The sequence below is a fragment of the Diabrotica undecimpunctata genome, chromosome 4 (assembly GCF_040954645.1).
Source record: "Diabrotica undecimpunctata isolate CICGRU chromosome 4, icDiaUnde3, whole genome shotgun sequence".
Classification (NCBI taxonomy): Eukaryota; Metazoa; Arthropoda; class Insecta; order Coleoptera; family Chrysomelidae; genus Diabrotica; species Diabrotica undecimpunctata.
In genome coordinates, this window is record NC_092806.1 from 158,953,731 (window position 1) to 158,971,136 (window position 17,406).

Sequence of the window (17,406 nt, forward strand, 5' to 3'; positions counted from 1 at the left end):
CACGAATTGAAGACAAATCTCACGATCTCACGATTAAGGTCTTACATCTTACGATTTTTAAATTTTTTTTAAATTTCAAGTGTTTCTAATAAAATGCATGGGAGGAAATCAGCTTTTTTTAGATTGTCACCTTGAAATATCCATAAATTGACTATATTTTTGTATCAAAGTGGGCTACTCCAATTAACTCAATTAATATACACAAAATAATATAAACAAAGCTTAAAAGGTTCTTTATGCTTTGAAAGTGGTTTATAAACAACTTAATTGTAATGTATATTTTACCGCCTTTAATAAATATGAAGTATAGACTAAATTTTGTGTAAAGAACAAACATTCAACAGACCTAATAGTAAAAACATATTGATTTAAGTGTGAATTTGAGATAATGTGCTGACAAAATGTTAAATCCTAAGAAAACAAAATTATGTTTTTATGTATATTCATTATACTTAATACTCTTGGGTAAAATACCTCATATCATATATGTCTTTAGACACAGTTAATAATTTTCATTGAAGTTTAAACTATAAAGAATGTTTACAATCATTGCTCAATATTAAATGGATAAATCCATAGCAATATTATAAAAGAATATAGGTCCCTAGGTAATTTCCTAAAATTATATCTGATACTGGTGGTTCCCCCTAAAATAGGACACTGTAAGCACTCCACATTTTCACTACAGACACAGCTGACGATACTTTCAACGATTTTCAACTTTAGCGATTCAACGCGCCTAATTCTCTAGTGCCGCGCGCAGCGGACCGATCATGTTTGAGTGGGAGAGAGACGCAAGGCATTCGCCGGTCCGGCGGGCCTCTCTCTCGTTCGGTGACTCACTGTAACAGACGTGAGTGGGCGTTACACTTTTTCTTAAATGACTCCGAGCCACAACCTAATTTAAGACGTTGTCACGTCAAAAACATAAAAGAAATAAGAAAATAGGAAAAGAACAAAAAAATAAATTAAAAAAAATAAAGAACAAAAAAAAAGCAAAAAACAAAAAGCAACAAAACAAAAAAAAACAAGAAAATAATAAAAGAATAAAAAAAAGAAAATAAAAATATATCAAAACAAAATTTATGTATCCATAAAAATATTAGGTATATGTAGTACTAACATTTGACTATGAATCTGCAATCAATAATAATTAAAAATTCAGTCGATTTTAACAATAAACACAAATAAGTCTGACTAATTGGCTCTGCCAAAGCCATTTTTCAGAGAAAAAAAAATTCTCAACAGAAAATTGCTTTACTTACTACTCTGGTACATATTATATATTGTATTTCGAATTGCCCTCAGGTAAATCAGTAGTTTTCGTTTTTAAACGCGGTCTATTTTTCCCGGAGAAGATAAAACAGGATTTCTTTTTTTTTTCTTTTCTTTTTCGTATATTGTATACTGTTTTTCTCGCAAATTTAAGTGCAGCTGCTGGATATTTTTTTATTGATTTTATTGAAATCAAGTTTAACTTCCTTGAGCGTGTCACATCATTGTTTGATGGTGTCTGCTATCAAAAGCATTTTGTTAGTCCCTAAATGCTATAAATACGTCTTTCAATTGCATGGGTTCTCTTGTACTCTGCCTGATTTTTAAAATCAGTTGAACTAACTAGTTGAACAGAACCGCTGAAATCCTCACGGTTTTTTCATATTTTCTGATGATACTGATGATATTTCTCTTCTATCATATATTATGTTAAATATATTGACATATATGTTAAGATCCACAAGGAAACAAAGTTCCTGTATTTGGCTGTATACCATATATTAAAAATTTTGAATAAAATCCTTTATAAAAGGTATATAAAAAACCCAGTTGGGCTATGTTGTATTGACAAAACGTTTTCGGAATAAATATTCCATCATCAGTGTCAAATTAATACATGGATGTAGCCACTAAATATGTGGGTAAAAACCCTTTAAAAATTATTAAATAAGATTTGATCTACATTATGTCTAATTTACATTTAAGATGTTAAAGTTACCGTTGGATAGGTAACAGGGCGACATATGACTCTACATTAGTTGCGAGTCCTGAGACGGTATGTCTACGAGGACTTTGTCAAAGCAACTATATTTTATTCAAAATATATGTTAAGGTTTCGTTAATTTCAACACCTCATCACATAATTTATCTTACCCTGGTACCGTTTCGTTTATGACATTCTCCACTCCCGATACCAATATCGATGATCCGGAAGAATTGCTAAAGATTTGATATCATTCATATCTTTTTTTTTTTTTATCATTAATATATTACATATAACATTATGTTTAATTTCCTTTCCAAATCTTCTTCTTAAAGTGCCTATCCGTTCCGGATGTTGGCGATCATCACGGCTATCTTTACTTTATTTATTGCAGCGCGGAACAGTTCAGTGGTAGTCGTGTTATACCACTTTCGTAAATTTTGGAGCCAGGAAATGCGTCTTCTTCCCGGTCCTCTCTTACCATTTACTTTCCCTTGGAGAATCAGCTGGAGAAGGCCGTAACGTTCTTGATTTCTCATTACATGTCCTACATATTCCAACTTTTTAGTTTTGACGGTCATGAGAATTTCACATTCTTTCCCCATTCTACGCAGGACCTCCACATTAGTAACTCTGTCAACCCAGGATATACGTAAGATGCGCCTATAACACCACATTTCGAAAGCTTCGAGCCGATTCATAGATGCAACAGTCAGTGACCATGCTTCCATTCCGTAGAGCAGAACTGTGAATATGTAGCAGTTCAATAGACGGCATTTTGTTTTTAATGATATGTCTCGACTGTTGAAAATGGTTCTCATTCTAACGAATGCTGCTTTTGCTTTTATTATTCGCTGTTTAATTTCTGTTGAGTGGTCCCATTGGCTATTTAAATTGGTGCCTAGATATGTATATTGCTCGACTCTTTCGATATTCTGTTGGTTGATTGTAAGTTGACCGTTTAGTATTGGTTTTTTACTAATTGTCATAAATTTGGTTTTCTTTATGTTAAGAGCTAGTCCGTATCTGTTGCTGACTTCTGTTATGCGATTTGTTAATATCTGTAAGTCATTCAGATTATCGGCAAAAACTATAGTGTCATCTGCATATCTAATGTTATTCAACCATTCACCGTTTATTAGTATTCCTTTCGCACAACCGTCTAAAGCTTCCTTAAATACCCATTCAGAATAAATGTTGAACAACAATGGAGACAAAATACAGCCCTGTCGTACTCCACGTTCTATTGCAATTTTATCAGTTAACTGGTCTTCTATTTTGATTTTGGCCGTTTGATTGTAGTAAATGTTTCTGATAATTCTAAGATCTTTGTTGTCAATTCCAATTTCTTGCATTAGAGTCATTAATTTGTCATGTTTTACTCTGTCAAATGCCTTCTGGTAATCTATAAAGCATACGTATATGTCACAATTCACATCCCTGCATCTCTGAAATAGCACCTGTACAGCAAAAAGGGCCTCCCGTGTTCCCAGAGCATCACGAAATCCGAATTGTGTTCTTGTTAGTTGTTCCTCACATTTTGTATATATTCTTTTGTGAATGACCTTTAGAAATGTTTTAAGTAAATGGCTCATAAGGCTTATAATTCTATAGTCTTCGCACTTTCTCGCATTGGGTTTTTTTGGAAGATTTATAAAAGTTGACACTAACCACTCTTGGGGAACCACGCCTGTATCATATATACTGTTAAATATATTTGTCAACCATTTTATGCCATCATAGTCCATAAGTTTCCAAATAACTGTACCTTATTTAGACTAAAACACTTAAAATTATATATTGCTATAATAAATATGATAAATACTGACCCGAAGAACCGATCACAATTACGACTGGAATTTCCCATCTCTACGTAAGATTACGATTTAATTCTTTTAGTTTATGTTTATAAAATGGTATATGACCGCTTCAAATCATAGATATCCAGTTTCATCTTTAATAATGGTTTCTGGGAATGGTTAACGGCCAAAAATTGCGAAATGGTCGACATGTGGGTGTTAAAAAAAATTACAGTCGTAACAAAACACGAGAGTTTTATATTTCGTCGATTAAAATGAAAAATGGATGAAGTTGAAGGTTTGAACACCAAAATTTTCATGTAGGAATTATGAAGTGTTATGTCTCCTTCTAGAAGACGAAATTTCAACAATGCAATTTATATTTACATACATGTAAGTGTATATGTATATTATACCATTTCTTGTCTAGTGAGCGCTAATAAAGGTCCACATTTTAAGGGACTCCGAAGAAAGGGCCATCCAGTCCTTGTCTATAATAGTCGACATACTGTATTTTTTGGTGTTAATTCTTCAAATAATCAACGTTGAATGTTATTGTATGTTGCAATAAATCATATAGGGAGAAGATACAGTTTTATAAAATATTCTTTATTTATTAATAAAAGATAAGCTGTAGCTGTGATAGTAGTGTCATTATATATTTTTTTCGTCTTTCCACATTCCTTATACCCGATAACAGCCTCAGATTTTGCTGGTATCTATTTATATTTCACCCATTTCTTCCACTCCTTTTGGCCTCATATTTGTTGCAGGGTTTTCCTTCTCTTAATCCACCCGTTCTTTGGTCTATCCCTTCTTCCCCGTCTATTGTTCTCTATCACTTGATATATTCAAAAGGAGAATTATCTATTTGTAAATATGTTTAAAAAATTACTAAAGCGAGCCAGAAACAAACAGGTGTGAAGAAAGTGACCACAACACAGACACAGAAGAAGAATGGGAGGAAGAATTGGAAACAGAATTGGAGGAAGGATTGGGGGAGGAACCTGCAACTTTAAAATATTTTGAAACAAATACGGAAAACCGGCGGCTCTTTTGTTATGCAAAAGATGGGGTATCCTGGAGAAAACATGCGTCTCCAAAAAATATTCGGACAAAAAGTTCTAATTTAATTTCATACTTACCAGGTTCAAAAGGAAATGCTCGTCAAGCAGTTGATCCTTTAGAGTGTTGGAAATGTTTTATTGATGATAATATTCTCGAAACCATTGAACCGAACACAATCATATTTATTTCTAAACTAAGAAACAATGATGCAGATTCGAATCAAGTCATACCTATAGATACTGTGGAAATAATGGCGTTAATTATTACTATATCTATTATACCTAGCTGAGGTGCCGAAACTGCAAAGAATTTGGGCTACTGATGGAACAGGCGAAAAGGTGTTTCGAGCTACTATGGCTCATAGGCGATTTGTATTTTTACTACGTTGCTTGCGTTTTGATGACGTAAATACTAGAGAAGAAAGAAGAACCATAGACAAATTTGCACCAATAAGAAACGTTTTTGACCAATTTTAATTACGTTCCTGGATCTTAGGTACTCCTGAGACGGTATGACGTCATACCGTCTCAGGACTCGCAACTAATGTAGAGTCATATGTCGCCATGTTACCAATCCAACGGTAACTTTAACATCTTAACTGTAAATTAGACATAATGTAAATCAAATCTTATTTAATAATTTTTAAAGGGTTTTTACCCACATATTTAGTGGCTACATCCATGTATTAACTAGACACTGATGATGGAATATTTATTCCGAAAACGTTTTGTCAATGCAACATAGCCCAACTGGGTTTTTTATATACCTTTTTATAAAGGATTTTATTCAAAATTTTTTAATATATGGTATACAGCCAAATACAGGAACTTTGTTTCCTTGTGGAAGGTTAAAACGATTTTGTATGAAAAGATGTTGTTTATTTTATCATTTGGTTTAAAATGGCTAAGATGTATTAAAAATGAAATAAAAAAAGACTGTACATATATCAAATAGTTTTATTTTAATCTTTTCTAATGTATTGTGTCAAATAAATTGGGGCCTCACAGACCCCACACGACTGTTCATCTAATTTGCATGTACGCGATTACTCAAGAGTTAAGAAATATATCTATCTAAAAAAATACTTCTAAATGTTGATATATCTGAATAACGCCTTGTATTTTTAACTGTAGTCTAATAAGAATCCATTATATACTTTTATATAACATTTTAACAACTTGTCAAGAAGTTAATTCTCTTCCTATCACGCATCATCCACTTCATAATGAAACCCATATTGTGTTTATTTTACAATGCGCTCAGTACATACTGCAGACCTTAGAGACTGACTGTATAGCGTCGTTTATAAGCCGCTAGACGCAACATGGCGGCCTTAACAAAGTACCTATTAACGTGTGCATTATTGAGGTGCGAACTTTGACCCGACACTCGCGCTTAAAAGGCCTTTATTATTAACACATCAATCTAGAATTTGTTACGAATGACTAGATGATTCAAACGTTCCTTTGTATTGTTACTTAGGTATGGGTTGTATACTGAACAAGTTTGAGTGGAGAGGTTTTAAAAGAAGTTCCAAGTACAAACGTGTATCAAATTCTGATTTTTCAATAAATATGAAAAAGAGCATAAATATGATTTGACAAAAAAACACTAAACCGCATAGATTTTGGTTTTTAATATCGCTATTTGGCATAAAAATGTCAATAGTTCCATTTAGACTCTAAGATTCGTTTATTTTTTTTTATGTTAGTGTCTGGTTGCATCAAAAATAGTGACGGATCTTTCCACTGCTTTGTTTATTCTGTTTTTGCATTCACACAGTATCTGTTAATTTATTTAATACCTTTATAGACGTCAAAAAGAGGCAGCTAAAGAAGTATTAGGCATAGAAGGTAGAAAAAGAAGAACAAGAACGAATGACTGGTTTGACGAAGAATGTCAGATTATAACAGACAAAAAAAACAGAGCATATTTACTGATGCAACAGGGGCACAGAACCCGACAAGCAGAGGAAGAATATAAACAACTAAGCAAAGAAGAAAAGAAAACTCACCGAAGAAAAAAAGAGAGAATATATGAACAAAGAACTACAAGAACTAAGTAAATCAACAGAGACAAGAAAATTTTATCAGAGACTGAACAAAAGCAGAAAAGACTTCAAACCGAGAACAACGATGTGTAAGATAAGGAAGGTAATATATTGACAGAACAGCAAGAGATACTAAGTAGATGGACAGAACATTTTACGGAAAAGCTTGAAGGAGATCGGAGAGAGACGAACCCTGACATACCATTAGACCAAGCAGACAACCGAGAAAAGACTCCACCAACAATAGCTGAGATTAGAGCAGCAGTAGACAAATTAAAGAACAATAAATCACCGGGATCGGATCAAATAGCATCGGAGTTACTGAAGGAAGGAGGAGACGCACTACAAAAAACAATACATGAATTGATAACAAAGATATGGTTGAATAAACAGCTACCAGCGGAGTGGAATAGCGGTATTATTGTACTATTACATAAAAAAGGAAATCAGTTAGAATGTGGAAACTACTGTGGAATCACGCTGCTGAATGCAGCATACAAAATAATGTCCGTTATTTATGAAAGACTTAGACCACACGCTGAATAAATAGTTGGCAAATACCAAAGTGGCCTCTGTAGACAGAAGTCAATAATAGACCAGATATTTGTTCTGCGACAGATCCTCGAAAAAACAAGTGAATATAACATCGACACACTACATCTCTTCATAGACTTTAAAAGCGCATATGACAATATAAACCGAGAATTCTTAATAAAAGCAATGAAAGAATTTAATATAACAACCACAACTTATAGAACTGATAAAAGAATCTCTAAAAGTAGAAAGTAGAATTCGGATACAAAATGAATTAACGGAAACAATAGATGTGAAAAAGGGACTACGCCAGGAAGACGCTCTATCATGCATCTTGTTCAACATCGTACTCGAGAAAATACTGAGGGACACAACAGTCAATACACGAGGAACAAGCATTAATCAAAGCGTGCAAATACTAATCGCAAGATCAAGAAGAGAAATGATAGAGGCATACAACCAAATAGAACGAGCTGCGCAAAATAGTGGTCTTAAAATCAAGCAGACTCAAGGGGGTAAAAAACTTTATATACTTGGGATCCCTAGTCACGTATGATAATAACGTTGCGGAGGAAGTGAAGAGGCGAGTATTTATTGCAAATAGATGTTACCATGGCTCAATTAGGCAACTAAGATCAGATAACGTCGCAAGAGAAACAAAATGCCAAATATACAAAACCCTAATAAGACCGGTACTCACATACGGCTCAGAAACCTGGACACTCACTAAAAGAGAGGAAACGTTGTTAGCCACCTCCGAAAGAACAATTTTGCGACACATATATAAGGGTACAAAAGAAAACGGAATAAAGCGAAGAAGATACAACTCTGAACTATACAAAATATACCAGGATCCGGATATTATAACACTCATTAAAATAGGACGTCTGCATTGGATAGGACATGTAGAAAGAATGGAAGAAGGCGAAATACCAAACAAAATATTCAAACAGATGCCAGTAGGAAAAAGAACAAGAGGAAGACCGAAACTGAGATACTTAGAACAAATAGAAAATTGTATAACAAGTGAAGAAAAAAAAGCACGAAACAGATCAGAATGGGGAAGAATCCTGGAACAAGCCAAGACCCAAAAAGAGTTGTCGAGCCAGTGATGATGATGATAGACTTCATTTGCAGCAATATAGAAAAATTTTATAAGAAAGCTGCTCTCTTCACTTTTAAAACACATTTTTGATTTGTGTCGATAGGACACTCTGATCACAAGATATCGAATTTTAACATTCGAGTCGAATAGGGTAACCTAGCTACTTTCTTTATTAACCTAGGTATTCGTCATTAGGTGTGGATACACCTGTTTGAGCAAGAGAATCTTTGCCTTGGAGCAATTCGATGAATTTTGCAAGATCTTTGCATCTTTGATTAGTTCATCATCTATCTTTAAATCATCAGTAGCAATGTTCCACATACTCCTACTTTGTCGTAGCAGCATATCCGATACAAGCAGTGGAAGTGTCAGGCATCTGGGAAATGTAATTTTATATATTGATTGGAATGTATCCAATAATGATTTCCAATCCGAGAGCAATAGGTCATCCAGTATTTCACTGTCCCCGTCTAAAGGCAATGACCAGAGACGTTGTAAGAAACGTTTAGAGTGTACTAAGATTTTTTCTAAGGAGTCATACATCCGGGAAACATATGCCCATAAGTTTCTTTTTGTTAAGTGAGGCGCCTCTTCACAAACAGGCAGCTTCAAAGAGAAATTGTCTTGATAAGGTAACAAGTTAATACCTAGAACCTTAGTTTATCTTTTTTGTGGTCTCAAAATTAATATTTTCTGCAAAATTCAGCTTGTTCGTATGAGTTTTAAAGGTTCAGTGGCATTTTCGTCCCTGATAACTGCAGTAATCACTGCGTTTTTATTTGTCGATGCCATTGTCGTAATCCTTTTGTAGGGATTTTCTTTTTTCTTGCCTAAAAATAGAATACAGAATCTACATGTGTACAAAAAATAATATTTTCTTAATTTATTATAATTTATAATTCAATAAAAAGTTTCTATAAGATCAGTTGATATTTTATTTCCCTGTTTTTTCATTATTGTTATATTCCTAGAAAAGATTGCAACTGTCTGAAATTTACCTTCGTGATTTCATAAATAGAATTCTTGATAAAATATACATAAAACTTGAAAAAACTTATGTAGCTCTCAGCACCACTTATTGGATATTCCATACATGCAAAACAAACACAAATATCTTATAGATGCTTGTTATCACACACACCCGCAGAATAACAGCTGAGAAAATAAAAAAGTCTCATGTTCACTACCAACATGAATGAACCATTCATAAATTCAAGGTGATTTTTACCCGATATCGACACAATTATATTCAATCAATTCTAATTTCCATTTTAATGTTTCCTTCTACTACTGAAGCACTTAATTGCCAATATTCGCTAATTATACAACCGACTACTATTTCGTAATATGCAATGAACTTGGTGCTCTAATTGCAAAAAAATTAAACTTGATCTTTGAGAAAACGGGAAATTTATCGGTGGAAAAAAATTTGAACTTATATGGTTATTAGTTTATATATTCTATGGGATTAATTAGAATCATTTGAAGCGTAAACCAGCACATATGACTACTAATTGTATATCAATGAAGGATACATATTTAATATAATACTCTAGATGGAATGAAATCCGGTTCGTAATGTTAATTTATGCGTTTTATTTTGAATCAATTACAACTCAGTACAATGTATATATAGATATATAATACCAAACTTAGTTCAAAAGAAAGGATATCGGCTATTTCAACGTTTTATTGAATACGTTTCGTACATTAATTCATTCACATCATCATTCATATCTACAAATTAATTTAATAAGTAAACATCCATAGAGACCATGAGCATACACCTTGAGTACAAGTTGGTACAAGAAACCTATGGCTTCCAACAGGTTTCTCAACTACCATTCTTGTCATCCATTTAAATATAAAATCAACCTCATCCAAGCCATTAGTTTTAGGACACTCTGCGGGCGGTTAATCGAACGGATTCCCTTGTTTTACTTAGCAAGTATTGTTGTCGACAGCTCCTACCCTATTTTCTTAATTAATAAATAATATCTTCTCGAGAAGCTATGATTATTCTTAATTTATCTTAGCACACTTGTGCTATGACACAACATGCTGTCACTTCTAAACATAAGGTCAATTATGAAGAGATTTAAATTCTTTGTAATGAAATAAATTTCACTAAAAGACAGTTTTTGGAAATGTTTTACATACTTAAACATCCGAATGCTGTTAACAAGAGGTTTGCCGTATTGCCAAACTTCAGTAAGAGCCTAAGAAGGCTTTAAACATCTAATGTCATGGAGCAAGACACCCTGGCATCTTCAGTCCGAGTAGGACACTGTGCCAGATTAACCTTGTTCCGGCTAAAATCTTAACCACCGTTTCATAGGTTACTACTCAATAAAAAACTAAAACCCGCCCCACAAACAGTACAGTCCGCCGAGGCAGATTTGCTCATACTATTTGTGAAGGTGTCAAAACTACCAACTACTACCAGTCAGAAACTGTGTCAGCAAGTAATCCAGTTTACTGAATTTACCTTCCTACCACGGCCTCAGATTTGGAAAAAGCTCCTTTGTTCACCTTGCATTTCCGCTATCATTTGCCCATTCTCTCTGCCACTCCTCTATCGTTATTTCTCTCTCTTCCTCATCTATATTTCCGTCCATCGTCCTCGCATACACCCCCGCTCGTTCTTTGCACAACAAGACGATCGGTATCACCGCTCGAATGACATACAGAGCCTCATTTGAAGCCGTTGTGTAGGCGCTAGATACCCTGGGGAGCATTCGCCTTTGCGAAGTCTCCATCAGCGTGGCGTATTTCGCAGTGTTCAGCACGCTACACCACACGGGGGCAGCGTAGATCACCAGCGACCGGAAAACTCCATTTAGCACCCATCTTTTGGTGCTACCTGGGCCCCTCAATATTTGGCATTAGCCACACCAAAGCCTCCAAACTTCGGTTCGCTTTCACCTCCATCTTTTGGACGTTTACTCCGAACTTGAGTCCTTTTGACAGCCGGTATGAAGCGAAGAGAGGATTTGTCCCGGCTCACTTTGAGAACGACCACCTCAATTTACTGAGGTGCTCCGTTTTCTGATTCGCCTTCGCAACCAGTGCGATATCATCGGTATAAGCTACAAGAGTGCATCCACTTGGCATCTGTAGCCTTAGCCCCCGTCGTACAGGACATTCCACAGGGTGGGATCTAGTACCGAAGGGTGCGGAACACCCTGCGGCAACCTGATGCTGGTGTCTTTTTCCCTTATAGACCTCTCTGTAAAGTATCTGTCAACCACGTTGACCAGGTACTCACTAACGCCCAATTATCTTAGCCTGGAAATTATTTTTTCCCGTGATGTCGTGTTAAAAGCATTCTTGAAGTCGAAGAGGATGAGAGCCACCCATTTCTTTGTATCCTGCGTGACTACAGGGGTCACTTCTGTGACCGCATCTATGGTGGATTTTTTGGCGACCTTTCAGAAGCTGTGCATACATTGACCGAAATCGCACCTCTACCTCGTCCGCTCCCACCTTTCGAGATAAGAACAACCTTAGTGCGGCGAGCCTTACGGTCTCCAGCATGACTCCAACTACGCCAGGTTACGAACTAAAACCTTACGAACTAGTTTACTATAAAAATACTTTAGTTGCTTGTTCCTAAACGTACTGTAATTTCTTAGTTATTCGTTAAGAAACTCTTCCACCGAATAATATGGTCTTTCAGATAGATAGGCTTTTGTCAATTTACGGAACATAAGAAAAGAAGTTGTAGATTTAAGTTGCAAAGGGAGATGGTTGTAGAATTTTTTTGCCAAATATAATATAGATTTATTTACTAACTTAGTGGATGGGACCGGTAAATACACATTAAAACTTGAATATCTGGTGGAGTAGTCATGATTAGGTATTGCTGGAAAAACATGTAGGTGTTTAAGAATCAAGCAAACAGTTTCTAGAATATAGAAAGAGGAAAGAGTTAAAATCCCGTGATTTTTTAAGTAGCTTCTGCAATGTGTTATTTTACTGAGTCCAAAAAGATGTTCTATTTACATAGTCCTTAATTTGATGGGTGTATATTGACGTTATATAAGCAATTTTCCATTCTTCTGTTCTTCTGAGACAGAATGACTATTAATACAGAAGTTGAGTAAGTATGACATCTTGCTGAATAATTTTTCGGTTGGTTTTACCCTGAAATTCAGATTTTTCAGATCTTTTGTGGCTTTCTTGACCATGTCACCCGTGATTTCATGTCTTGTACATGTATATCCTCCGTAATTAATTCATTAGCACTATACAATTTTTATGACTTCGTTATTATTAATATAAAAATATGTTCAAATTATACCAATAACCATAAACAAATCTTCGTACTAGTCGTAAAACATCCAATAAAATTTGTCTAGTACCACTATCGAAACCAAAACTATTAACCATTCGCATGATTCGAAAGTAAACCAACAAGATGGCGTAATTGAAGAAAAATTGAGCAACGTTCAAAGGAACTTAGCGAGTCATTAGAAATAATAACCCACGAGATGAGAGCGGAATATAATAAACATAATGTGTAATGATGCTGAATCCATCTCGACCGCTAAAGCTAATGTATTTTTTTGCCTTCGAATTTTAATGGTACTATATGGAATAATTATAACGTACGACTTGTCGGTATTAAGTGCACTTTAAGATGCATTCTCTACAGAGAGGAACTGGTTTCACCTTTTCACGTCTGAAAAGAACCCAAAATTAATAAACTGTTGTAGAAAAATAACAATAAGGAGAAGTAAAATCAAATACTTATCATCAACGATGCGTACCTGTGTTTTAAAATACTCTCAAAGATTTCTGTATCAGTTTGATCATTTTTGAAACATTTTTTGCACTATCTCTGCAAGGCTCAATAGTTGATGATCCTCAATTCATTCACGTCTTCTTCTTCTTGTGAGTATTGAACTGCTTAACAACGTATTTAGAAATGGTTAAAAAGATTACTTATGAATTGAAAAATCGAAATAAAATAGAGTCTTGTACTGTAACGAATTTATTTTGCCTACCACATATGGTATAATTATAGGGGTTTGAAAATTGGAACAGAAGTTACTGGAGTGGCAAGCAAAATAGGGCAAAAAGGGCAAGCAAAATAAACGAAACTGTGCGAACGGCACTCAGGGCTTATTTGGAGAGCTGGGTCGTGGATATGTGAATGGCAAGGGGTCGGATTAGGGCAACTACAAAATGAAACAAATGGATACTTACATGAATCTTCTAGACAAAGGGGTTACAAAAACAACAAGAAAGACGTCTAGCAATTTAAAATGGACGCCGCTTCGAGGGATCATAGTCTTGCTGGATAAAGAAAAAAAGGCTCTTCCTTCATGTCATCCGTTTACAAACTTTGTTTTATAAGTGGGAGTTGCTGAATTTCACTATAATGCACTTTGAATAATGGACTACTGGTCGGAAACTGGAACTACTAAAATTCCTGCCACTCGAACAAAAAACTACATCTCCATACTATGAAAAATGTGCTAAAACGGCTTCTTAATCAGGACATTGAAGTTTGAGGTTGAAACCGGCATATTCTTCTATCTTGTGTAATCGCCGTGTTACAAATATCTCATGAGACACGGCATACAAGAAAAGCTAGTGATTACTCTTATTTAAACAAAGCATTACTTTGAGTAAAGATCACTTTTCTAACAAATTTGCCGGTTTTTCTTGACCGACTCACTAAAGCGTCTGCATAGTTTCGTTACCCTTCTCAACCTGACTTGAATTCCCCTCGACCTCAATCTCAATCTAATACTGGCAAGGGCTACCGTTTCCCTTACCTCTCCACCGGTTCTTGTCATCAAAAAAACCAAAATTCTTGTTTTAAACAGGCCTCAACTATCTCGCAACGCGACCTTGAATCAAACTACTTTTAAATTGTAGAAATAACACGTATTATATTGATAATTTTAACGTCCTAGTTATAACCGGAATTTGGAAATCTTTTCTTTTACCTTACAATGTAAACAGAGAATTGGGGGATTTGAATGTAAATAAAGACAACAAGATTTATATATAGCCCAGAAGTTATTAGAAAATGTTTGTACTTGCATATCGATATTTTAAGTAATTTCAACATGCTACAGTAACTACAATTAAAAAGCCAGCATTCGAAAAAATTACATGATTATCGGTCTACTTGGTATATACTTTTATCTTATACACCTACTAATATCTTAGAATATTAAGCCGGTTCTGGATTAAAACCACAGATTGCTGCCGCATACATTAAAAATCTTTTTAAAAATTAATATCCGTAAAAAAACTGATAAAAAATGCCTTTAGTTGTTTATAACTAACTTTTTTTTTTGTTCCTTGTTTTTTTCTGTCATTTGAACAGAAAAGTCCATACGTCTGAGTGCAGCGGCTGCATAAAAATATTATAACTTGAGGTTTATAGTGTCGTTAGTCTTTAGTTCTTTTGTTCTTCGTTGGTTTCTTTGGAAGCGGCAATGGATTTTTGTTTTCCCTATAAGTGCTAGTTATCTGAGCTGAAAGAAATCATTAGGGACTACATGTTATTTGGTATTGAGACAGAGATATAAACTACAATTATGTACACCAATCGCATAAGAAGTAGAAAGGTATTTTCTATAAACATTTCCAAATTTTCGCGACACGAATTGCAATATTCAATATACCTCAAAAAAGGTTTGCATAGAATTCAGTAAAGGAAATGATACAAAAATAACAAAAACAATATTAAAGGGATAATAAAAAAACAAGCGATAAGTACATTCAGTAAACCAGAAAGATGTACTACGAAAAAGGATCCACAAAAAAGGATCCACAAAAAAGTGAAAAAAACAGAACAATGATTACTAAATCTTAGAAATTTAATTACACTTTACACAATACATAACTTATATATGATTCTTGTCGTAAAAATAAAATTTACAAAAGTTTTTCTGATGCTACAAACATTTTGTTTGGAGAATTAAAAATTCGGCGCCTTATGTTTCTGTGGTTTAAATACATAATAATTTAACAAGATAGCTTCCTTCCAAGTGTGGACCACATGCGTAACATCACATACCAACGACGTATGTGGAATTGTGATCCAACATATGGTTATGAAAACTCTTCCCGGTACATTAAACGACGTGAAAAAAATGGTGAGAACTTCCAGATTGGACCGCCAAAAAATTCTCGGTAAACAAAATTATTTACGTAATCCGCATCTGGTGTGGCGAACTAAATATTTTAATGATAATTGTGATGTTAAAAATTGCTCATAAAAAAATAGAACAAGTACCACGTTGTCAAGATTACAAAGAAGATTTAGCAGATGTAATTTTTTTATTAGGATATTTTTTATAATCGTAATAATATATACAGGGTTTGAAATTGATACAACAAATGTAAACGAATTAAAAAAGGCAATGACCTATTTCAAAGACTCCAGGGATTAAAATAGAAATAAAAAGGGCAAAAAATTAGGGTAATTGATTTAATTGATAATGATACTAACGAAAAAAAGTAATGGAAAATAAACAGAAATTGAAGAATATAAAAAATTAAAAAATATTTATATATAAACTGGATCACACATCACACTCTCATTGCATCATCGACATCTCGTCAAGGATATTGCATATGGAACAGATACCTAGGGTATCAAAAAGGATTAAGCTCTGGGGGGACCACATCTTCCAAAAACTTTCTCGCATGTGAACGCTCCATATACGCATGGAAAAAGTAAAAGTAGAGATGTTCACTAAGTCCCAGCTGTTTTAAAATATCTATGACGTGCTTTTTAATGAGTTCAATAGTGAAGAGGAGGTATGGTCTGGGTACGTTCCACTTTTACAGACATCAAATCATATATAATACATAACAAGCGAGTCTTCTACAGCTGGCGCCGCTTCTCGCATCCTAATTTCCAGCGTTTTCTGTCGAAGCAATCTTCAGTTGTTAAATCTCTGGCGGTCATTGCATCGTCGACATCGTCTCTCCAGGATCGTCTTGGTCTACCTCGTTTTCTTCTAGTTGGCGGAGTCCATTCTTCTATTTTTTTTGGCCATCTATTTTCAGTCATTCTCTGAAGGTGTCCATACCAGTTAAGTCTTTTGGCTTCGATTGTGTCTACTATGTCTAGATCGATTTCCATTTCTCTCCGAATATCTTCGTTTCTCACTCTATCAAGTCTAGTGAGCTTGCAACATCGTCTCCAGTAGTTCATTTCCATGGCCTTAATTTTTGATTTGTTTCTTTGGTTTATTTCCCAGAGTTCGGCGCCGTACAGCCCAATACTTTCTATTATTGTTTTATAGATTCTTCTTTTATTTTCTTTTGTTATTTTTTTATTCCATAATAGTCCGTGTAGCTGTCTGGTGGCTGATCTTGCTTGGCCAATCCTGGAGTGTATTTCTTCGCTACTTCCTGCTTTTGATGTTATTTGGACTCCCAAGTATTTGAAATTGTCTGTTGGTTTTATAGTTCCCATTTCGATTTGTAGGCTTTCTGGTTTTTCTCCTACAACTAAGTACTCAGTTTTTTGTATATTAATTGTGAGGCCCCATTTGGTATACTCATCTTCCAGTTTTCTAAGCATGTAGCCTACATCACTCTCGTCTTCAGCTAGAATGGCTTGGTCGTCAGCGAAGTGTATCGTGTACAATCTATCATCTCCGATTGGGATGCCCATATTGCAGCACTTTCTTCTCCACACTGAGAGTGCCTCATTTAGATATATTTTGAAGAGTTTAGGTGCTATGCAGCAGTCTTGCTTTAGGCCCTTACTAATAGGAATTTCTCTAGTTAATCTATTTGCAGTTTTAATGTTTGCCGTCATATTTTTGTAGAGCTGTTGTACTGCTTGTATATTTTTTTTTGCTTATTCCTTGTTTTTCCATTGCTACCCAAA

General features: G+C 34.7%; 1 protein-coding gene across 2 annotated transcripts in view; it reads left to right on the top strand.

Moving 5' to 3' along the window:
* The window catches only part of N (neurogenic locus Notch protein), a 367,839-nt gene that overhangs the window by 111,619 nt on the left and 238,814 nt on the right, over positions 1-17,406 (top strand). The gene's annotated exons all lie outside the window — the stretch shown is intronic.